The sequence below is a fragment of the Dendrobates tinctorius genome, unplaced genomic scaffold, assembly GCF_039654945.1.
Source record: "Dendrobates tinctorius isolate UK_male_01 unplaced genomic scaffold, ASM3965494v1 ptg000103l, whole genome shotgun sequence".
Taxonomy (NCBI): Eukaryota; Metazoa; Chordata; class Amphibia; order Anura; family Dendrobatidae; genus Dendrobates; species Dendrobates tinctorius.
This window is the reverse complement of record NW_027361771.1, coordinates 39,324,685-39,346,689: the sequence shown is the minus strand read 5'-3', so window position 1 is coordinate 39,346,689 and position 22,005 is coordinate 39,324,685. Positions and strand designations below refer to the sequence as shown.

The window sequence follows — 22,005 nt, the reverse complement described above, 5'->3', positions numbered from 1 at the left end:
TCCAAGACAAGAACAATGTAGTCAAACAAACTGCTAAATGACATACGATTTACTTATATTCCTAATTCACTGCTCTAAAATTATTTCTTTTACTTATTTAACCCACTGGTAGATGTTATTATTTGAGAAGTGGAGAAAGTATTACTCGTGATCTATGAATGAGTTATTGTGTCATTTTTTTTTTACATGCCCATTGCCCACCATTTACAATATTGTGGAAAAGTTAGAAACAGGTGTGGAAGAAAGGATGCAAAGCAAAAAATTGGAGCTTCAAAGGAGTCCAGGCTTGGGGTTACGTCAGGCTTGTGAGTCATCACAGTGTACAGTGCTCGCACTGTCAGGATTCTCAAGTGCTTGCGCTGGGAGCCAGCGGGTGTGCAACTGCAAGTATGTGATTTGCTTACATGCCATCATGTGCTGACTAGAAGTGCGCTGCCTCACTCAATACAAGTGAATTCAATGAGGCCGGTCACAGTTTAATGGGATGTAGCTGGAAGTATGCAAATCACATACTTGCGGTCACAAGAAAAGAAGGCAAAATGAATGAACTAAAGAGAAATCTAAATCAAATCAATATTTGATGTGACTGCTTGTTGCCTTCAAAACAGCATCATTTCTTCTAGCTATACTGGCACACAGTTTTAGATGGAACTTGGCAGGAAGATTGTTCCAAACATCTTAGTGAACTAACCACAGACCTTTTGTGGATGTAGACTTGTGCAAATTCCCTTCATAATGTTGGGTTCTGTGTAGCCATATTATCACTTCCAGGACTCCTTGTTATTTGCACTGCAGATAGTTGTGAATGACATTGGCTGCATGTTGGGGGTCGTTGAACTGCTGCAGAATAAATTTGAACCCACTCAGATGATTTACTGATGGACAAGTATCTACATCTGATCGCTTGTGTTACATACAGCAACACCATATAGTTTGTAAGATAGCGCGCACTGTGTGTGTTGGGGGACACTCACTTGGCTGCGAGATTTAAGGCACACAGGAACACTTTAGCTTAAACAACAGTCTATGTGGTTTATTTCCTTCATAAACCGCACCGTAGGCCATGTTACACTTCACAGGCTTAACACATAGTCCATAACATTTCTTAGTACACGGCTTTAATACAGTCACTAAACATGCTGGACACCTTTGTCTAGTTTCCGTGGGCGACCGCACACCGAACAGTTCATTAATGTCCATGGAACAAAACAGGCACCAAAACACGACATTAGGTTGCAGTCTCTAAACATGCTGGACCTTACTCCGTCCAGTTACCATGGGTGGACGGCACAGTTCATTAACTGACCCCCTGTTGACCAATTTCCCAGCTCTATTTGGTGAAATGCAGCCCCAAACTTTCAAGGAACCTCCAAAACAAAAATCACTAGGAAAGATGATACAGGAAAGATGTATATCTTTGTACCATGTTAGCCAGTAGATAGAAAAATATTCAGAATTGAGAGTCCTTAGTGGTTGATACCTTTTAATGGCTAACTGAAAAGATGGTAACACATTGCAAGCTTTCGAGACTACTCAGGTTTCTTCATCAGGCTGGACTAATACAAAATCTGAAGTCACATATTTATGCACAACACAGTACAGAAAAAATGCAATAGATGAGACAAGTGACGTGAAGCAGAATCATAATTATGGGAGAGGGAGAAACATAAATATTGGACCAGTTCATAGATAAGGAGTCCGGATGTTTTATTGTCCTCTGATTGGGGTCTCCTAATGTGTTGTGATGCCCCCACAAGGTCTTAGGAGCAAATTCCTTAATTGATGTAAAAAGACATAAATCCATGCGACACATTCGTTCCAGCATTGAGAGTGTCAAAGGTCGCCATACATTTATACTCTCAGACCCTCCTGTCTCTCTGAGATGTGAAGTTACCTTTCAATACCAGTAATTTCATATCCCTGATGCCGTGGTCCATCATACAAAAATGTTTTGCCACCGGTAGATCCATTCTTTTTTCTCTTATTGTGTGACGATGAGCATTCTTCCTTGTTCTAAGCTTTTGCCCTGTCTCCCCCACATACAGACCCCCATTTGGACATTTAGTACAAATAATTAAGTACACCACATTAGATTACATCCACTAAATGCATTAAACCCAGAGAGAGTCCATTTGCGACTAAGACAGAAAGTGCAGTTGCACCCGGAGATATACAGTATGTTTGTCTGCAAAATTTCAATAATACCCCTTTAAAAACTGAAATATTGCATCAAGTGTTAATAATTTCCGATGCCTTGTAGTTAGAAATCTTAGTTACTTCCTGAAACGATAGATGACTTCCAGACATTGTTTTAATTTCCAAAGCAGGAGCTCAAGTATAGCTGAGCCACAGCTAGCGTTCTAACATGCACAGACTTTGTATAGCGATATACTGTATCTGCCCTGTCATGTCACCAGCTTCTCTGTACGACTCCAGCCTGTTTCTCCTATGTCTTCAAGTGCTTACACCTACAATTATCAGGCAGGCTTTATACCGTGCACCAGTGTACTGGTTACTTAGTAAAAATAAAGTCCTACTTGGGTCAAGTCCAGCTCACCCATGGGATAGGACAGTGCCACCGTGACCTAGCTTCCCTAACTTATTGACCCCATTTCAGCCTCAAGAGCTGGCTCTGTTGTTCTGTAAGGTTGATGTCAGCTAACTCTATCTTGGCTAAGCCATAGGATCATCAATATCAGACTGGGCTTTTCTGGGACACCAGAAGAAATAATTCTGAGCATCCACCATTAGAGTTGAGCGAAACGGGTCGGTCAAATTCATAAGTCGCCGACTTTCACTAAAGTCGGGTTTCATGAAACGAAACCCGACCATAGCGTGAGGTCGGCCATAAGGTCGGCTACCAGAGCGCCAAAGTCGCGTTTCAAAAGATGCTTCCAGTGCCCTTTTTCAGCCAATGATGGAGGACGCACACTGCGGGCAACGCGATGACATGGGCAGCGGTCACCACCACCTTTGAGAAGGGCATGCAAGTGATTGGCTTGCTTTGTGTGGCGTCACAGGGGCTATAAAAGGGCGTGCACGCCGACCGCCATCTTACTTCTGCCGATCTTAGCATAGAGAGAGGTTGCTGCTGCTGATTCTGAATAAGGGAGAGCGTTAGGCAGGGAAGAAGAACCAAAAAAACTGCTTCTGCTGATAGCGATTTCCACTGTACAACACAACAGTTTGTGTGCAGTGACAGGGGAGGCTCTATCTTTGTGCATCAGCTCTGTTGGTTATTAGGCTGCCTTATAAGGCTCCCTGATAGCTGCATTGCTGTTTGCACACTGCTGTGCAAACTGCTTTTTTAAAAGCAAAAATACTTTTCTTCCTCTTTTCTGCACAGTTACCAAGCGTTCATTTTTCCACACTTTTATGTGCAGCAGTCCTGCTTATTAGGCTGCCTGCTGCCATACTTGGACTGAGAGCATCATTGTCAGCCTTCTAAAATCTCTAGGGAGATTCAAATTCTCCCCAATACTATATACACCTTGTACTTTGTCATACACCAGCCAATTTCAGCCTGTTAAATTGAGGTGTAATCTATAGTGGGCCTGAGATAATAGTTCAGCCTCCTAAAATCTCTAGGGAGATTCAAATTCTCCACAATACTATATACACCTTGTACTTTGTCATACACCAGCCAATTTCAGCCTGTTAAATTGAGGTGTAATCTATAGTGGGCCTGAGATAATTGTTCAGCCTCCTAAAATCTCTAGGGAGATTCAAATTCTCCACAATACTATATACACCTTGTACCTTGTTTTACAGTACCATATAGCTAGTGGTATTTTGGGTACATTTTCCCAAAAATGAGGAAGTATGGTGGAAGAGGCCGTGAACGTGGGCGGGGGTTGCCAGCTGGTACTGATGGTGGTGGTGGTGCATCTGCTGGTAGTGGCAAAAGCGCAATAGCACCTAAGGCAGGAGGTGTTGAGCCTGCTTCATCATCTGGCTCCACAAGGCCTCGAAGGCTCCCTTTTCTGGGAGTAGGTAACCCGCTTTTAAAGCCGGAGCTTCAGGTACAAGTTTTGGCTTACATTGCTGACACAGCCTCCAGCTCTATCGCCTCCTCTTCTGAAGTTTAAAAAAATAAAAGCACTGAGTCGTCAGTGGAGGTTCCTGGTCAGGAACAACACCTTTCCTTGTGTCCTTCACCCCTACCAAAAGTGAAGGATGCGGCAGGCCACACTACAGATTACTCCATGGAGCTCTTTTCACATACCATGCCTGGGTTATCAAGTCAAATCATGAATTCCCCAGTCCAAGATGAATCTGACATGGAGTGCACTGATGCACAGCGACTGCTAGATTTTTCTGCTGGTACATTCAGTCAGAGCGCTACATTGTCCTCGCAGTGTACTGAGCCAGAATCTGACCCTGATGAAACTCAGGTGCCCCTTCCCGCATACTATACCACCTTACACGGTGACAAAGAGGAAGGTGTAGATGAAAATCCAGGTTCCTTGAGCAGGTGGGGGGGCATACTCATGGGCGACAGCACTGGCACAGGGCCCCTCATAGTACGCAAAAGTGTCTCTGCCGGTGCCCACCCGCCGTCAGACACACCGCCGTACTATGAGGGGCCCTGTGCCAGTGCCGTCACCAACGAGTGGGCCCCCCCTGCTTGCTCAGGATCACAGCACTTGCAAAGTTGAAATACTTACCTCTCCCTGCTCCACCGCCGTGACGTCTTCCGCGTTTCCTGACAGTGACATTCTGGTCAGAGAGCACGATGACATCACGTCTGTACGCCCTCTGCCTAAACAGTCCAAGTGCAGAGAGTTGGAAGATGGCGACGACGTGGAGTTCAGAGTACAGGGATTCCCTAGCGAGGTGATTTATCTAATTGTTTTAAAGGTTGGGAGCAATTTTTGGGGAGCACTATACTCTGGAGAATGATATATGGGGCCCACTATACACTGGAGCATTCCAAAGGTGGACATCAGACACTGGAGCAGCATTTACAGGGCCCATTATACACTGGAGCATTAGAAATGGGGCCCATTATATATGGAGCTTTATTTGGGCCCATAAGACAGTGGAGCTTCATCCATGGGGACCAACATATACTGTAGCATTATGTGGAGCTCATCATATACTGTATCGAACATTATATGGGACCAATGATTCTCTATGGAGAAATATATGAGCCTCATTACTCTGTATGGCGCACTATGCGGTGGCCATAATACTGTATGGAGTAATATACTGTCCGTTTTTGGAGCTATTGGAGAACTTAAAATGGATATCAGTCATGTGATGTAAGAAGTGAAGTATTTTTCATTGTACTATACCGCTATTTCTCTGCCGTATCAGAGGATCCTGAATTGTGGCATGTGTTAATGGAGCCCAGTGACACTCTTTGGCCCTGGGCCCACGAAAATCTGGAGCCAGCCCTACCCCCCCACAACTTTAGCCAAATAACCCCCAGTTTTTAATGCCTAACTATTATTATAAAGTAAATTAAGGTTGACAAGGTTAAGTAATAAGAATTGATGTTTTTGGCATTAAAATGGGCACTGTAAGTGTGTTTCCTGTCCTCCACTCACTGCCGACTTTTCTTCCCCATTGACTTGGATTGGGTTTCGTGTTTCAGTCGGCCTTCGACTTTTCACGATAATCGGCCGATTACGTTCGACCCGACTTTTGCAAAAGTCGGGTTTCATGAAACCCGACTCGACCCGAAAAAAGGCAAAGTCGCTCATCTCTATCCACCATCTTTCTGTATAAACATCTTTGTTGATATTGTTTGATATCTTTTTGAGCCTCTACAAACAGAGGCTGGACAGACATCTGTCCGAGATGGTTCAGTGAATCCTGCATTGAGCAGGGGCAGGGCCGTATTTAGAGTTTATGCTGCCCTAGGCACTTTTAGTGCTGCTTCACCCATTGGTGAGTATGACTAATGCAGACACTTTGGCAAAAATCGCTGATGTGAAAGTAGCCTTTCTCCCTAGTGCAGCCGTCTCCCCAGTGCAGCCGTCTCCCCAGTGCAGCCGTCTTCCCCAGTGCAGCCGTCTCCCCAGTGCAGCCGTCTCCCCAGTGCAGCCGTCTCCCCAGTGCAGCCGTCTCCCCAGTGCAGCCGTCTCCCCAGTGCAGCCGTCTCCCCAGTGCACCCATCTCCCTAGTGCAGCCATCTCCCCAGTGCACCCATTTCCTCAGTGCACCCATTTCCTCAGTGCAGCCATCTCCTCAGTGCAGCCATCTCCCTAATGCACCCGTCTCCCCAGTGCACCCGTCTCGCCAGTGCAGCCGTCTCCCCAGTGCAGCCGTCTCCCCAGTGCAGCCGTCTCCCCAGTGCAGCCGTCTCCCCAGTGCAGCCGTCTCCCCAGTGCACCCATCTCCCCAGTGCACCCATTTCCTTAGTGCAGCCATCTCCCCAGTGGAGCCATCTCCTCAGTGCACCCATTTCCTTAGTGCAGCCGTCTCCCCAGTGCAGCCATCTCCCCAGTGCAGACATCTCCTCTGTGCACCCGTCTCCCTAGTGCAGCCATCTCCCCAGCGCACTGAATGCAGCCTCCGCTCATTCTCCCCCCCAGTTCACTCTTCCCCCATGCTGCTCACTCTTCCCCCCAGCCGCTCACTCTTCCCCCACCGCTCACTCTCCCCCCGCCGCTCACTCTTCCCCCCCGCAGCCCACTCTTCCCCCCCAGCCGCTCACTCTTCCCCCAGCTCACTCTTCCCCCAGCTCACTCTTCCCCTCCCAGCCGCTCCCTCTTCCTTCCCCGCCGCTCCCTCTTACCCCCCAGCCGCTCACTCTTCCCCCCAACCGCTCACTCTTCCCCACAGCCACTCACTCTTCCCCCCAGTCGCTCCCTCTTCCTCCACCGCCGCTCCCTCTTCCCCCGCCGCTCACTCTTCCCCCCAGTCGCTCACTCTTCCCCCAGCTCACTCTTCCCCCAGCTCACTCTTCCCCCAGCCGCTCCCTCTTCCTTCCCCGCCGCTCCCTCTTCCTCCCCTGTCGCTCACTCTTCCCCCCCAGCCGCTCACTATTCCCCAAGCCGCTCACTCTTCTCCCCCAGCCACTCACTCTTCCCCCCCAGTCGCTCCCTCTTCCTCCACTGCCGCTCCACCGCCGCTCCCTCTTCCCCCCCAGCCGCTCACTACCCCCCCACGCCGCTCACTCTCCATCTGGCTCACCTGGCTGCTGCTGCTGCTGCATGACTCCTCTAGCCAGGCGCCGGTATCTGTTCTTCCTGTTTGTGTGAGTGCGCGGTCACATGGTACCGCTCATTAAGCTCATGAATATGGGCACCACGCCTATGAGAGTGGAGTGGCGTCCATATTCATTACTGTAATGAGCGGTACCACGTGACCGCGCACACAGTCAGGAAGCATAGCGGCGCCGGAGATCATCAGAGCTGCAGGCACTACTGGAGGAGCCAGGAGGTGAGTATGATGTCATCGACGGAGGGGGTGGAGGGATGGACTTACCGGAGGGAAAAAAAAACATTGCTGAGGTGCCGCCCCTCCGCAGAGTCCCGCCCCAGGCCCAGGCCCACGAGTGCCTAATGGGAAATACGGCCCTGAGCAGGGGGTTCGACACGATGACCCTTGAGATCACTTCCAACCCTAACATTCCACGATTCTATAATATCATTGTACACCTAGGACATATCATCAATAGGATCTGGTGAATTATTCATCATCATATAAAAACAGACCCCAGTGGTAAGCGATTGGCTCTAAAAACATCTCCTGTTAAACTGTCTTTTGTTGGAGGGTCCATATTTGTGGCAGAGCCAGGATCCAGCAGCAGACCTCTGGTCCTCTAAAGGGTCCACCTCAGTCTATGGAAAAGTTTATCTTTTGTAAATAAGATGCAATTATGCTACAATAAAAAAGATTGTCATCAATTTATTACGGTTTTACATTTATTATGTCATTTTTAGTAACTACAGTGAAACTTAAAAATGACAAACAAATTGGTATCGTTAATCTTTTGGTTCAACATATTTATAAATGCATTTCTACTTAAAAGTTTCAAAGCTATTATAGATAAGTTTTAATTGTCTTAAAAATACATGGAACAAATACATTTATGTTGCAATCATTTTTAATATGCCTTAAAAAAGGTAAGTTTGTGCAAAACTATATTTTGGTGCAACATTTTCTTCTGCTGATTAACATATTTAAAATGTTGTAAAAATTCACCATTTACATGCAAAATTTGACACATTGGTCTCCCACTCCTAATATTTTACCGTCATGCTTAAAAAGTTACACTGGCATAATTTACGTCAAAATTATTATTAAAGTGCATTATTTGAACCATGTAAGGCGGCGGAGTTGAAGTGAGAACACTAAAAATTTGCCATAAATTATACAATTTTTTGATAAATTCTTCACGTTTCATATCCATGCTTGCTGTTATTGAACGGAAAACTTCTTGCGAACACTCAGAGGTCCTAAACCCATACAGAGCAAATACTCCTTACGGCTGGCAGGTAGGCAGTATAAACAACAAGCACTTGTCCTTTGATCAAAGTTTAGAGGGATATGTGCCATGTGGTGCAAGACACAAAGAGAGTGCCAACAAGCCAATCTGCCTTGGCCAAGGTATTAAGATTTAAGGTTATGACACTAAATGGAATCTTTGCCCCAGGGGAAGAAGGACCTATATACAACTCAAAATCTTCTACAAAGGTCAATGGTGAGATGTTGCTTCCAAATTATTTAACCACTGACCTGTGCCATCACTAAATGTAACCATGCCCTTTTTGGGGATAATGTAGCCCTCTACATTTTAGGATGTTAAAAATCACAACATTTCCTCACCCAACCAGAAGGTTCTGCTCATCTGCTGGTCTTCAAAAGCAGAAGATTCCTGTGATCCTGACCTTCATCTGCTTACAGGAGGCAACAGACAAGACTGTGACACTGACACAGATAGAAGGAATAAAAGAGAGACGGAGCGGGAGGGGGATGTTAGGAACAGCCAGTCATGAAGAAGGGATGATGACAAGACAATGAGGTTACAGACCTGAAAGCCCTGGAGGGCATCTGAGTGGGGACACATTTAACCGTATTATCATCTTCAATAATAGGGGAAGTTGAGATAATGTTTTTCAATATTGTTTACAAATCCTTGAGTTCTTTTGGTCAAAATTAGATCAGGTTTAAAAGAGCTTATGAAATATTATCCAAGTTTCATGTAAAAAACAAAAGTAACAAGAATACACTATGTAGGAGACAGTTCTGTACATTACAGCAGAGGAAGCTATATAATAACGGACAGCACCATATATAACAAGAGAGGATGGTACGTAATAAGGGATGGTGTTATACATAATAAAAGAGAATACTATGTAACTAAGGACGGCGCTATACATAATAAGTGAGTATACCATATGCTAAGGGACTGTGCTATACATAATAAGTGAGTACACTATATACTAAGGGACTGTGTTATATATAAGCGAATACACTTTATACTAAGAGACTGTGCTATGCATAATAATGCTACATTCCTGAATTTGTGTGCAGGGTCGGCGTGCTGCCCACTTTTACAGACACATTGAGCATGTCCTATTCTGATCCTCAAAATCGAATCAGAAGGGGACATTCTCTAATCCTCACAGATCTCATTCTCAGATCCGTGATTTTCATGTACGTGTGAATGGACCTATAAAATTCTATGAGTCCGTGTGCCATCCGATAAAAAAACCTGGAAGCACACGGACATTTCACACAAATGTGAGAATGTAGAATAAGGGATTTCACAGATAACATTATTACTCCAAGTCACACAGAACAGATACAGAATAATATTTACATCCAGGCACTTACTGCTGATGTCTCACCTAATTAGAGCCGTTTTCAGCTGTTTCTTCTCCATCTGGTCAGACCTTCATGTCGACATCTCACAGCCACGACTCAGCTTGTCATGATGATCATCGCAGCCCTGAAAATAACAGGATCACATACATTGTATACATACTTGTGTCTCCCCTCTCAATACAGATATGTACCCCACCATTAAAACTATAAAGTGATAAGCAGCGCTGCGCCCCCCATTAACTATAATTTCTGCCTCCCACTAATATAAATTATTCAGTCTGTAACTCTCCCCAATTAATGCTATGTGCACACGGAATATATGCAAGGTTTTACAGTACAAGCAAAGTTAATGAGATCCCTGAAGTCTCATGCACACTTTGCTTATTTTTTCCTTGCAGATTTGCTGCAAATTCGAATCTGCATAATGTCAATTCTTGCAGAGTATTTCACCTGTACTAGTGAGGGAAAATATGTAACACAAGCAACGCAAAAACGTTGCAAAAAAATAAATGTGTTTTACGCAGTGTCCTTCCTGCCAACACATTAGGATATGTAGCATAATTTTCTCCTGCAAATCCAGAACATGTGCACATAGCTTTAGTCCCTGTCCTGTGTCCCCATCATTCACTATAAGTCCTTGATAGCCATCATAATGAATTTTGGGGTGGGAGAAGATGCCATCAGGTACTGAGCATCCTCCGCCACCTCCCAATTCATTACAAGTCCTTGATAGCGTCTTCTCCCACCTTTCACCTCATTATAAAGAGTCCTAGGCACCTTACCCCCTCCTCTTCCACTCCCTAATAAATTTTAAGTCCCCAATAACATCACAATGAATTGTGAGATGGGGGGAGGACGCTATCAGGGCTTTAGTACCATCCTCCACCACTCAATTCATTTCACATCCATATCTAATGTCCTCTTCCGCGTCCTCCTGTTCATAAGTCCATTATAAGTCCCCCTTACTCCCATCCCAATCCCCCACATCCCTCATTGTCCTCTCCCCCACATCCATCATTGTCCTCTCCACCACCCCCATTATTGCCCTCTTCACCACCCCAATCATTGTTCTCCCCACCACCTCCATCATTGCCCTCTCTACCACCCCAATCAGTTCTCCCCCACCACCTCCATCATTGCCCTCTCCACCACCCCCATCATTGCCCTCTCAACCACCTCCATCATTGCCCTCTCCACCACCCCAATCATTGTTCTCCCTCACCACCCCATTATTGCCCTCTCCAACACCTCCATCATTGTCCTTTTCACCACCCCAATCATTGTCCTCCCCTACCACCTCCATCATTTTCCTCTCCACCACCCCAATCATTGCTCTACTCCACCACCTCCATCATTGCCCTCTCCAATTCCCCAGTCATTGTTCTCCCCACCACCCCATCATTGTCCTTTCCACCACCCTATCATTGCCTTCTCCCCCACCACCCCCATCATTGCCCTTTCCATCACCTCCATCATTGTCTTCTCCCCCACCACCCCATCATTGATCATTGCCCTTTCCACCATCTGCTTCATTGCCTTCTCCCCATCCCAATCATTTTTCTCTCCCACCACATCATTGCCATCTCCAACACCCCAATCATTGTTCTCTCCCACCACTCCCATAATTGTCCAATCCCCCAACCCATCATTGTTCTCCCCCACTCCCCCATCATTGTCCTTTCCACCACCTCCACATTGCCTTCTCCTCCATGACCCCATCAGTGCCCTTTCCACCGCCATCATTATTGCCCTTGCTACCACCACCATCATTGCCTTCTCTCCCACCACCCCATCAATGCCCTTTCCACTGCCTTCATTATTGCTTTCTCCCCACCACCCTCATCATTGCCCTCTTCACCACCAACACACACACACACAAAGACACACACACACAGCATCACTCAACTCTCTGCAGGTTCCCCTGCAGCCACACACACAACACATAGTACCACTCGCCTCTCCGAACATTACCTGGCAGCCGCAGTATCACCGGCAGCCACAGCAACACCATCACCGGCAGCATTCTATTTGACACAGATGCGTGCTGAATAATGTTGTCATCCAGCCACGCTGCCGTGTCAGATGGGAAGCGTGGGCAATAAGCACAGGACGGATCCCACTCCACTGCCATTATCTCCTGTAGGCAGCAGAGCTGCAGGGATCGCTCCCTGCCTGTGGCACATGAGGACAATCTGGCTAGGAGCCTCCAGGAGCCTCGGGGCCGGCGAAACATGCCAAATTGCCCTCATTATTTGTCACTCAGCATGGTCCCCCCTCCACCTCTGGGCCCCGATGCAGCCACACAGGCTTCACATGTTGTGTGTCCACCCCTGAAGTATACTGTGTATAGGCAGAAAGCTGCCAATCGGTGGAAAGTGTGGGGTTATACAGAGCTTATGAATATAAAGGACTACATGGCAGCAGGTTTACTAGTCCTCTCCTCTAGTAATAATCTCCTGTTCATAAAACAGTGATTTTATGAAAACCGCAGCAAGCAGCCCAGTAAGTAATACATTGCTGGAATCAGGGTTCTCTGTCTCTAAGTTATCTTGCTGCTCACAGATTAGGTGCCAAAAACCTTGTGACAGATTCCCTTTGAAGGTATGGAGCATACCACATCTCCTGGGCAGGGGAGGAATCAACAGACAATACTGACATACTTAGAGCATGACTTAATGGATCACGACCTTCTATGCTGTTCGCTGTCCCAATGATATGGAGAGCAGAGCAGAGAGCTCATGTAACAGATTGCTACTTCTGCCTTACAAATGTAACAGGATATTCAGCAAAGAACAAGAAATCAATAGAATATCCTAATCTTCCTTCAGCCATAAGACCAGTGCCACACGATGAAAGTCTTCATGTTCCAAAGCCGCCCAAAGTATGGACAATGGAGGATGACGAAGATGAACTAACAATGTCAGTGGAAAATGAAACTGCTGCAGACCCAGACTTCTACAACTAATCCACATCTGTTCAGTCAAGCTGATCTGAGTGACTTGGTCAGAGATTTGAAATTGTCAAAGAGGCAGGCATAATTATTGGGAACAGAATCTCTTATTACCAGGAATAAGAGTTTCTGTTTTTTGCAGTCGTCAAGAAGACCTTAGTCAATTATTCAACCATGTCAACAGTTTAACCTTTTGCAACGACGTCTTGGGGTTGTTTGGTGCTCTTGGATGCGAACATGACCCGAAGGAATGGAGACTGTTCATTGACTCGTCAGTTTTAAGCCTGAAGGCTGTTTTACTACACAATGGAAATATCTATCCTTCGATACCTATTGGACATGCTGTACATATGAAAGAAACGTATGAGAATATGGAGTTACTGTTGACCCACAACAATTATAGAAATTATAACTGGAACATATGTGGTGATCTAAAAGTTGTTGCAACTTCTCCTTGGACTGGAGCTTGGATATACCAAGTATTGTTATTTTATTTGTGAGTGGGGCAGTCGTGCACGAGAAATGCACTATTTCAAAAAGGACTGGCCACTCCGCGAAAACCTGGTTGCTGGACAGAAGAATGTTAAACATAATCCTCTCGTTGATCCAGCAAAGATATTTCTCCCTCCATTGCATATTAAACTTGGGCTTATGAAGAATTTTGTCAAAGCAATGAACAAAGAATCGGAAGCCTTTTCTTACTTGCAACAGAAATTTCCTTGAATAAGTGTTGCAAAGATTAAAGAAGGTATTTTTATTGACCCACAGATCAGAGATATAATGAATGACGATAGCTTTGATGGTCTTTTACAAGGTGCTGAACAAGTGGCATGGAGAGCCTTTAAAGATGTGACCTTCAACTTCCTTGGCAACAGCAGGGCATCGAACTTTGACAACATGCTCACAGCATATGATTTGATGAAATGCAATATGTCACTAAAAATGCATTTTCTACATTCTCACTTGGACTTTTTTCCAGCCAATCTTGGAGCTGTTAGCGATGAACACAGTGAAAGATTTCACCAAGACATTGTGCTGATGGAGAAAAAGTACCAGGGAAAGTGGAGTACGTCAATGCTGGCTGAATATTGCTGGAATCTTATTCGAGAAGCATCTGACACAGATTATAAACGAAAGTCGTCTGCAAAACACTTTTGAACAATTGCTTTTGCTACTGGCATCGATGCACATGTATGTAGCGTCTCGGACGTCATAATGTAGACTATAAACTGTTGCTTCTTAACCCCTTACTGCCAGCTGACAAAATAGTACGCCAGCTGGCAGTATCTCCCACTTCGAGGTGGGCTCCGGCGGTGAGCCCACCTCAAAGCAGCAACATGTCAGCTGTTTTTAACAGCTGACATGTGCCCGCAATAGGCGTGAGCGGAATCGCGATCTGCCTGCACCTATTAAGTAGCTAAATGCTGCTGTCAAATATATTTGGTATCGCCGCGTTAAGAATCGCCCGATCTATCAATAAAAAAAGGATTAACCTGATGGCTAAACGGCGTAGTGAGAAAAAAAAATCAAAATGCCAGAATGCCATAACGGGCGATCAAAAGAACGCATCTGCACAAAAGTAGTATCGTTAAAAACGTCAGCTCGGCACGCAAATAACAAGACCTCACCCAACCCGAAATCAGGAAAAATGGAGACGCTACGGGTGTCGGAAAATGGCTCAAATTTTTTTAGCAAACATTGGAATTTTTTTTCACAACTTAGATAAAAAAGAACGTAGACATGTTTGGTGTCTATGAACTCTTAATGACCTGGAGAGTCATATTGGCAGGTCAGATTTAGCAATTAGTGAACCTAGTAAAAAAGCCAAACAAAAAACAAGTATGGGATTGCACTTATTTTGCAATTTCACCGCACTTGGAATTTTTTTCCCGTTTTTGAGTACACGACATGGTAAACCCAATGGTGTCGTTCAAAAGTACAACTCGTTCTGCAAAAAATAAGCTCTCACACGGCCATATTGACGGAAAAATAAAAAAGTTATGGCTCTGGAAAGAATGGGAGTGAAAAACGAAAACAAAAATTCGAAAAAAGCTCCGGTCATGAAGGTGTTAAAAACCTTACGTGATACAGACTTTTGGAGCACATATTCATGTTCAGCATATCAAAATCTATAAGATACAATAAAATTTTCTCAGGGGAGAAGAACTTCCCTGAAATTTGTTGCGCAGTGCTATCAATCAGGATCAGAGGGGAGTTCTAGAGATGCAAAATTGGGGATTACAGTGCATTGAGCTCTTGCCAACCCAAGGGTCCACTGAGGCCACCTCATATGTATATGGATTAAGTCAATTTCTCAGCCGCTAATACCGCAAAAGCTATACTGCTGGCTTGATTTTTACAGGGTCAAAGTTCTCTATATAAATGTTTACGTAATTTAAGTAATTAGCATTTTAGAGATTGCAGACTCCCTTTATTGGGTCCTTGAGCCCAGAGAGTAACATTGCATTTGCAGGTTTTGTTTTACAATCACTGGTTTGTAGGGCCTTTGTTACTCCATCTATATCAGGACCAAAAATATTGGTAAATTAGAGAAAAATGAAAATAAAATTACATTGGATTTCTTTTCAGTTAAAAACGATTTATGATAGTTTACCTTAATTTCTGTTTGATATGTGAATTAGACACTATAAAAAAGGTTTGCTACCTCTGCCCTATGATAAAGCGTAGTGCAGACTGGCGCTAATTTTAGATTTAAAAACCTGATCAACACTATTAGGTTATGTGCACTTGACATTTAATACATCTAAGACATAGGCATGCCTGCACTGATTTGGAATAAGACACTTCGACGTCGGCACAGTATTTCCCGAAGTGTCTTTTGCCGCATGTTTGCCACCAGTGTCTTCTTGTTCACATTCTATATATAAAATAGTAGTGGCCAGCCTTTTCTTTGAGCTGGACATTACAATCATGTGGTTCTCCATAGCTGTGAGTCCACTAGTCAGGTTTCAGTTCTTCTCAGCCCATATCTACATGCACGTCACTTGACAAATGGCAAGGTTTTAATATTGGAGATTAGGACCATCCTAAATTGGGTCACCATGATGTGGTGGCATGACTTTTACATTTTTTTATCAAAATTATTTTAACTGAGCACCCTATATTATGTTCATGCACTATTGCAGTTTATCTTTTTACTGTAGAGTAAACATACTCATTGATTTTTCTATGACACTGATCGGTTATTTGTTCCTGCCAGTCTGTAATGTATGTAATTCATGTTATGTTATGCTGTGTACATAATGCTGATTCTTTATAGATTAGCCAAATGGTGGGTCGCAATACTGTGTGGTTTTGTGGGTAAAGGTTCTGTTTCGATCTGAAAGACCACACAGCCACTAAGGGTTCTTTTCTGGTCTGCAGTCTGTAATAGTTTAGGGCGTCTGATCTGGCTTCTGTATTTATTTGGGAATCTTATCTGGAGGTTTCTTTATAGGAGCTCAGTATTTATTTAGAGGGTTGGCCCTGCCTCTGTGTTTGTCTGGGATCTGATATTGTTTGGGGTGTCTGCCTTGGGATCGGTATTTGTTTAATGGTTTTGGTTCCGTATTTACAGAAGGGGTTCTGATTTTTGTCTTTTTTTCATATTTAGAAGAGAACTGGAGGGTTATATGCACTAATAATTGTTATTGAAATGTCATGTTTTCTGAATGTATTCTATAAGGGCATGTACCAGGGATGCCATTCTCAGGATGCCAGTGCTGCAAAGCCATTGAACTAATCACGTAGCTGCTCATCCCCAACTGAAAAAAGCTAAAAATAATATGTTATGCTTTTATAAAACATGATATGCTATAATACACAAGCTGACCAGTACATTATCCCAGGATATTACTTATGACATTATAATGAAAATTACTGCTGTGGGGGCTTCAAAACTGTAACTGTAGACTTTAGTGTTGAGTGAGTGTGCTCAGCAGTGGTTGTTACTTGATGAAGTATCGCGGGTGCTCCAGCGCCATATTCGAGTCCCCTCCCTGCATGATTGGTGCCTGTTAGACAGCCAATTCACATGCAGGGATTGCCAGACATACACAATAATAATGTTGGATACTGGCACTACTGTGATTGGCCGGCAGAATCGCATCTTGGGGTCTAATATAAGACCCGGTGATGCGATGCTCGCCATCATGACCTCAGGAAGCAGTTCAGGGAGATTTGACATAGAAGGGAAAGCTTATTTTAGAGTATTCAAAAAGTTGTGTTTAATATTGCTATTATTATTACTATTAATTAATGAAATTATTTATTTATATAACACCATTGATTCCATTGATTTCAGAACTTGTATACCACTGCTGCATCAAAAAAGAAAAGTCCATTGACTTCAGAACTTGTATACCACTACTGTATCAAAAAGAAAAGTCCTTTTCACATCTACATACTGTCCTTTCTCTAGAAAAACCACTGTTACCTGTATTCAGTGGAGGAATATTTTTGGACTAGAGGCATCTAGGCAGGGATTAATATTGCTATTGCAGAACTTGTATACAGCTACTGCTGCGCCGTTAAAAGAAAAGTCTTTTTCAGGGCTACCTATATTGGAATGTTTGCAGGCATATAAATATAAACCCAATTTAAAATGCGCAAGGCGTACGGTAAAGGACAGTGAAGTGGGCGTACTGCTGATGGTGCACGCAGAGGCCGAGGCTGTGGGCCAGGTGAAATTATGTCTGCTTTGGGAGCATGACAAACATGCTCATCCACGAAACCTAGCTTCCTGTCTCACTTTGCATTAGGGCACAGGCCACCACTCTTGAAGCCAAAACAGTGCAAACATGGTCCAATCTCACTAGCCAAGAGTCTGGACTACATAATTCTCATACTGATCCTCTTTCTTCACACCATGGTGAGTCCCAGAAGAACAGTGACACCACACTTGGACTGTCCGAGGATCTCTTTACATTTATTGATTCTGGCCTCTTACCCTGCATGTTTCAAGAGGAACATGAGGAGCTATTGTGTAGTGATGCCCAAATATTTGAACAGCCACTGTCAGATGGCGACAAAAGTGGGGAATGGAAATTAGTATCTCAAGTGGTAGATGATGATGAGATACAGTTGCCAACAAGTGATGTTATTAAGTCAACAAGTCAGGAGGACCAGTACGGAAGTGGAAGACAAGGTGGTGGGCAATGAATTGACTGACCCAACCCTGGGAAGGTGCCATGCATAGTGAGGATAGCAGCGCAGTGTTAGGACGGCGGAACACACCAAATATAAAATAACAGGAGGTGCGTTCGCCGCCAGGAGTCCACCGTGCGGTAGGCGACAAGACCGCTGCTGAACAATGGCAGATGTGCTGAACGCTAAGGATGGTTCTGCTCTGGCACAGAGTCACTAGAGGTGGCAGCAATATCCAGGCTGTCAGAGCGAGTCTGAGCAGCAAGCCTGGCTCGCCGTGTTTGCTGAGCAACACCCGGAGCGGTCGAGGAAGAATGGGAGACCGCAGGATGTCTGGCTCTGGACTCCCGCTGTGCAGTGCCAGGAATCCGACGCCTAACATTACCCCCCCTAGGGTCCCCTCCTCACTGCGCTCAAAAGCAGCGACCAGGAGCGGTGCATGAATATTCTCCACCAGGTCCGAGCCTCGGGACCATGACCCTTCCAGTCCACCAAGTAGAACTTTTTGCCACGGACTAACCTGCGCCCCACGATGGCGTTAACCTCATACTCGTCAGACGATAAGTCTGATGACCCGGTGGATGGCTCAGAAAACCGGACCATGTGAACTGGTTTGAGGAGGGACACATGAAACACGTCCGATATGGCCAAATGTGGAGGAAGAGCCAGGCGGTAGACCACTGAGCTAAGTCGCTCGAGGACCTTGAACGGTCCAATGTATTGTGGTGCGAACTTGGGAGACTCGACCCGCAATTTAATGTTCCGGGTGGAGAGCCACACCATGTCGCCAGGGGAGAAGCTTGGCGCGGGTCGCCAGTGCGTGTCGGCGGACGCCCTCATCCTTTCTTTAGATGCCCGGATAGCATCCTGAGTGTGATCCCAAATGTCCCGGGCCTCCACTGCCCAGTCTGCCACCCTGGAGTCAGTGGAGGACACCGGCATTGGGACAGGGACGCGTGGGTGTTGACCATAATTTAGGAGAAAAGGCGTCTGACCAGTGGAATCGGCCACCGCATTGTTTAGGGCAAATTCAGCCCAAGGCAGCAAGGATGCCCAGTCATCCTGCCTGGCAGAGACAAAATGTCGTAGATAGGTGGCCAAGGTCTGATTGGCCCTTTCGACCAAGCCATTCGTCTTGGGATGGTAGGCGGAGGACAGATTTAGCTCGATGCTGAGTAAGCTGCAGAGCTCACTCCAAAAACGAGACGCAAACTGGGGACCTCAGTCACTTACGATTTTGTCCGGCATACCATGTAAACGGAATACATGCTTAATGAACAGGACGGCCAGACCTCGGGCGGAAGGTAGGCGTGCGAGTGGCACCAGATGTACCATTTTGGAAAAATGGTCGGTAACCACCCAGATGACCGTACTGCCCCTGGACTTGGGCAGGCCAACTATAAAGTCCATGCCCACCATTTCCCATGGTCTATCCGCTACTGGCAGGGGAAACAAGAGCCCCGCCGGCCTCTGTCTAGAAGGCCTGTTCCGGGCACACGAGACGCATGCTTTCACGTATGCCTTGACGTCTCGAGCCATATGTGGCCACCAATATGACCTTGCCAGGAGTTCGGTGGTCCGTTTATTACCAAAATGGCCACCTAGCCTGGAGGCATGTGCCCAGGCAAGAACCTCCGGCCGTAGCCGAGGGGGCACCAAGGTCTTGCCTGGCGGTACCGACTCGAGAGCGATATGAGCCACGGTCGTAAAACTCTCCGGAGGGAGAATTAACCGGGGCTCAGCTTCTCCTTCTTCCGCTGAGACCACCGAGCGCGAGAGGGCATCTGCTCGGATGTTCTTCTCCCCGGAGAGGTAGTGCAGGGTGAAGCGGAAGCGAGAGAAGAAGAGCGACCACCTGGCCTGACAGGAATTCAGGCGTTGGGCCGTCTGAAGATAGACCAGGTTTTTATGGTCCGTGAACACCTGAAAGGGGAACCGGGCTCCCTCCAGGAGATGTCTCCACTCGGAGAAAGCCAAATTCATGGCCAGCAGCTCCTGTCGCCGATGGAGTAATTTTTCTCCGCCGGTGAAAAGGTCTTAGAATAGAAGAATCAGGGATGCTTCCGACCTTGAGCATCCTTTTGGTAAAGGACTGCTCCTGCACCGACGGAAGAAGCGTCTACCTCAAGGATAAATGGCTTATCCACATCGGGACGGTGTAAAATGGGAGCGCCTGCAAAGTGGGACTTTATGGAGGAAAAAGCCTTAGAAACCTGTTCGGTCCACGCCTTAGGATTAGCTCCTTTTTTCGTGAGAGCAACCAAAGGAGCTACCAGAGTGGAGAAGTGAGGTATAAACTGACGGTAATAATTAACGAACCCCAAAAAGCGCTGCACCGCTTTAAGAGAATGGGGTTCCTGCCAGTCCATAACCGCTTGCAGTTTGGCCAGATCCATAGCCAACCCCTGGGCCGAGATGACGTAGCCCAGAAATGGCAAGGACTCCTGCTCAAACTGACACTTCTCCAGCTTGGCGAACAGGGAATTCGCCCACAGGCTGTCGAATACCCTGCAGACATCTTTCCGGTGGGTGGGCAAATCGGCGAAAAGATGAGGATGTCGTCCAGATAGACCACCACTGAGGTAGAAAGAATGTCACGGAAGACGTCATTGACGAAGTCCTGGAAGACAGCGGGCGCATTACAAAGGCCGAAGGGCATGACCAGATATTCATAATGGCCATCCCGAGTATTAAAAGCTGTCTTCCATTCGTCTCCCTCGCGAATACGGATCAGGTTGTATGCCCCTCGTAGGTCTAGCTTTGTGAATAGCCGCGCCCCACGCAACCTGTCGAACAACTCGGAGATCAACGGGAGAGGGTACTTATTCTTTACCGTGATGGCATTGAGACCCCGGTAGTCGATACAGGGACGTAAGTCTCCGCTCTTCTTTTGAACGAAGAGGAAGCCTGCCCCAGCCGGTGACACCGACTTCCTGATAAAGCCCCGTGCCAGGTTCTCCCGGATATATTGGGACATTGCCTCTGTCTCCGGAAGAGACAATGGGTAGACACAATAAAAAAAGAGAAGAGCCAGCACTGCTAGTGGTCAGAACGCATAACATGAGGTGCATATGCACATATCTTACTGCATTCAAAATGAGACATTTAGCAAAATATTGATCAATATATTGAGCCACCCCGCCACGCCAAAGCAATCTCATATGGGGGGTCCTACTCTACATTTTTATTATTCACTGTGCCATTGCGGCCTCCTAAATGTTTTAAAAGCAAGACCATATCAAATGCAATCCATACCTGAAGCATATCTGCATCACTCCCGTGCAGCCAGATGGAGCAGGTGCAGCTGAAGGCCAACCAGGTCTGAACACAGACATCTCAGGTTTGACCTCCACACACTGCCTGACCAGCAAACACAGATGAAGGGCAATGCAGGCTCAGACATGGATGCAAAAATAAATAAAGCCTGGGGCAGGGCGGGGCTGCCGTGAGTGTGCACAGCAGCCTAGATCAATCACAATAAACACAGAAAAGATGGCGAACATGACCCAGCGTGCACGGCAACAGTGGTGGTCAGCCACAAAACCAATTTGCAATAAAAAAAGAGAAGAGCCAGCACTGCTAGTGGTCAGAACGCATAACATGAGGTGCATATGCACATATCTTGTCATGATCCAGTGTTGGATCTGGCGGTATTAAAAGCACAAAGTGAACTTTTTTTACTTTGGAAAGTTCCAAGGTGTCTTGACTGTCCCCGGTGGTGGTGAGTGGTATTGCACTTTAGGGTTTTTTGCACTTAATTATGGATCAGGTGTGACACCCTATAAAGGTGTGCTCAGGGGGTTCACTCACTGCCTGTGATATTGTGAGTTTGTGTTCACTCTGTTTTTGGAGAGCCTGGATGAAGGATGGAGGTGGTGAGGAGTCCTGCGCAGCTTAGCCAGGGGGGATGTGTTTCAGCTATGGTGTCTGGACGAAGGGCTGGCATGGCGTGGTGGGGTCGCAGTGATGGTGTCAGCGGGAAGTGTCTGCATGGGCTGGTGGAGTGGCGACTATGGAGAGTGGCACTCACCATGTGGGACTTGGCCGCTGAGCTGGACTCAAGCATGCTCGACTTCGTGTCAGCAGCTGAACTCATCCTTGGGACTCTGGTACTAAGCAGCTGCAAC

The 22,005-nt window shown here is 46.1% G+C and overlaps 1 long non-coding RNA gene across 1 annotated transcript in view; it reads right to left on the bottom strand.

Moving 5' to 3' along the window:
- LOC141100230 (uncharacterized) overlaps positions 1-21,251 on the bottom strand; it is a 39,413-nt gene extending 18,162 nt beyond the window's left edge. Inside the window, exons 1-2 of the long non-coding RNA XR_012234653.1 lie at positions 21,134-21,251; positions 9,807-9,907 (exon numbers count right to left, since the gene is read on the bottom strand). This is a non-coding gene — a long non-coding RNA (uncharacterized lncRNA). The remainder of the gene's footprint in view (positions 1-9,806; positions 9,908-21,133) is intronic.
- Between the last annotated feature and the right edge of the window lie 754 nt (positions 21,252-22,005).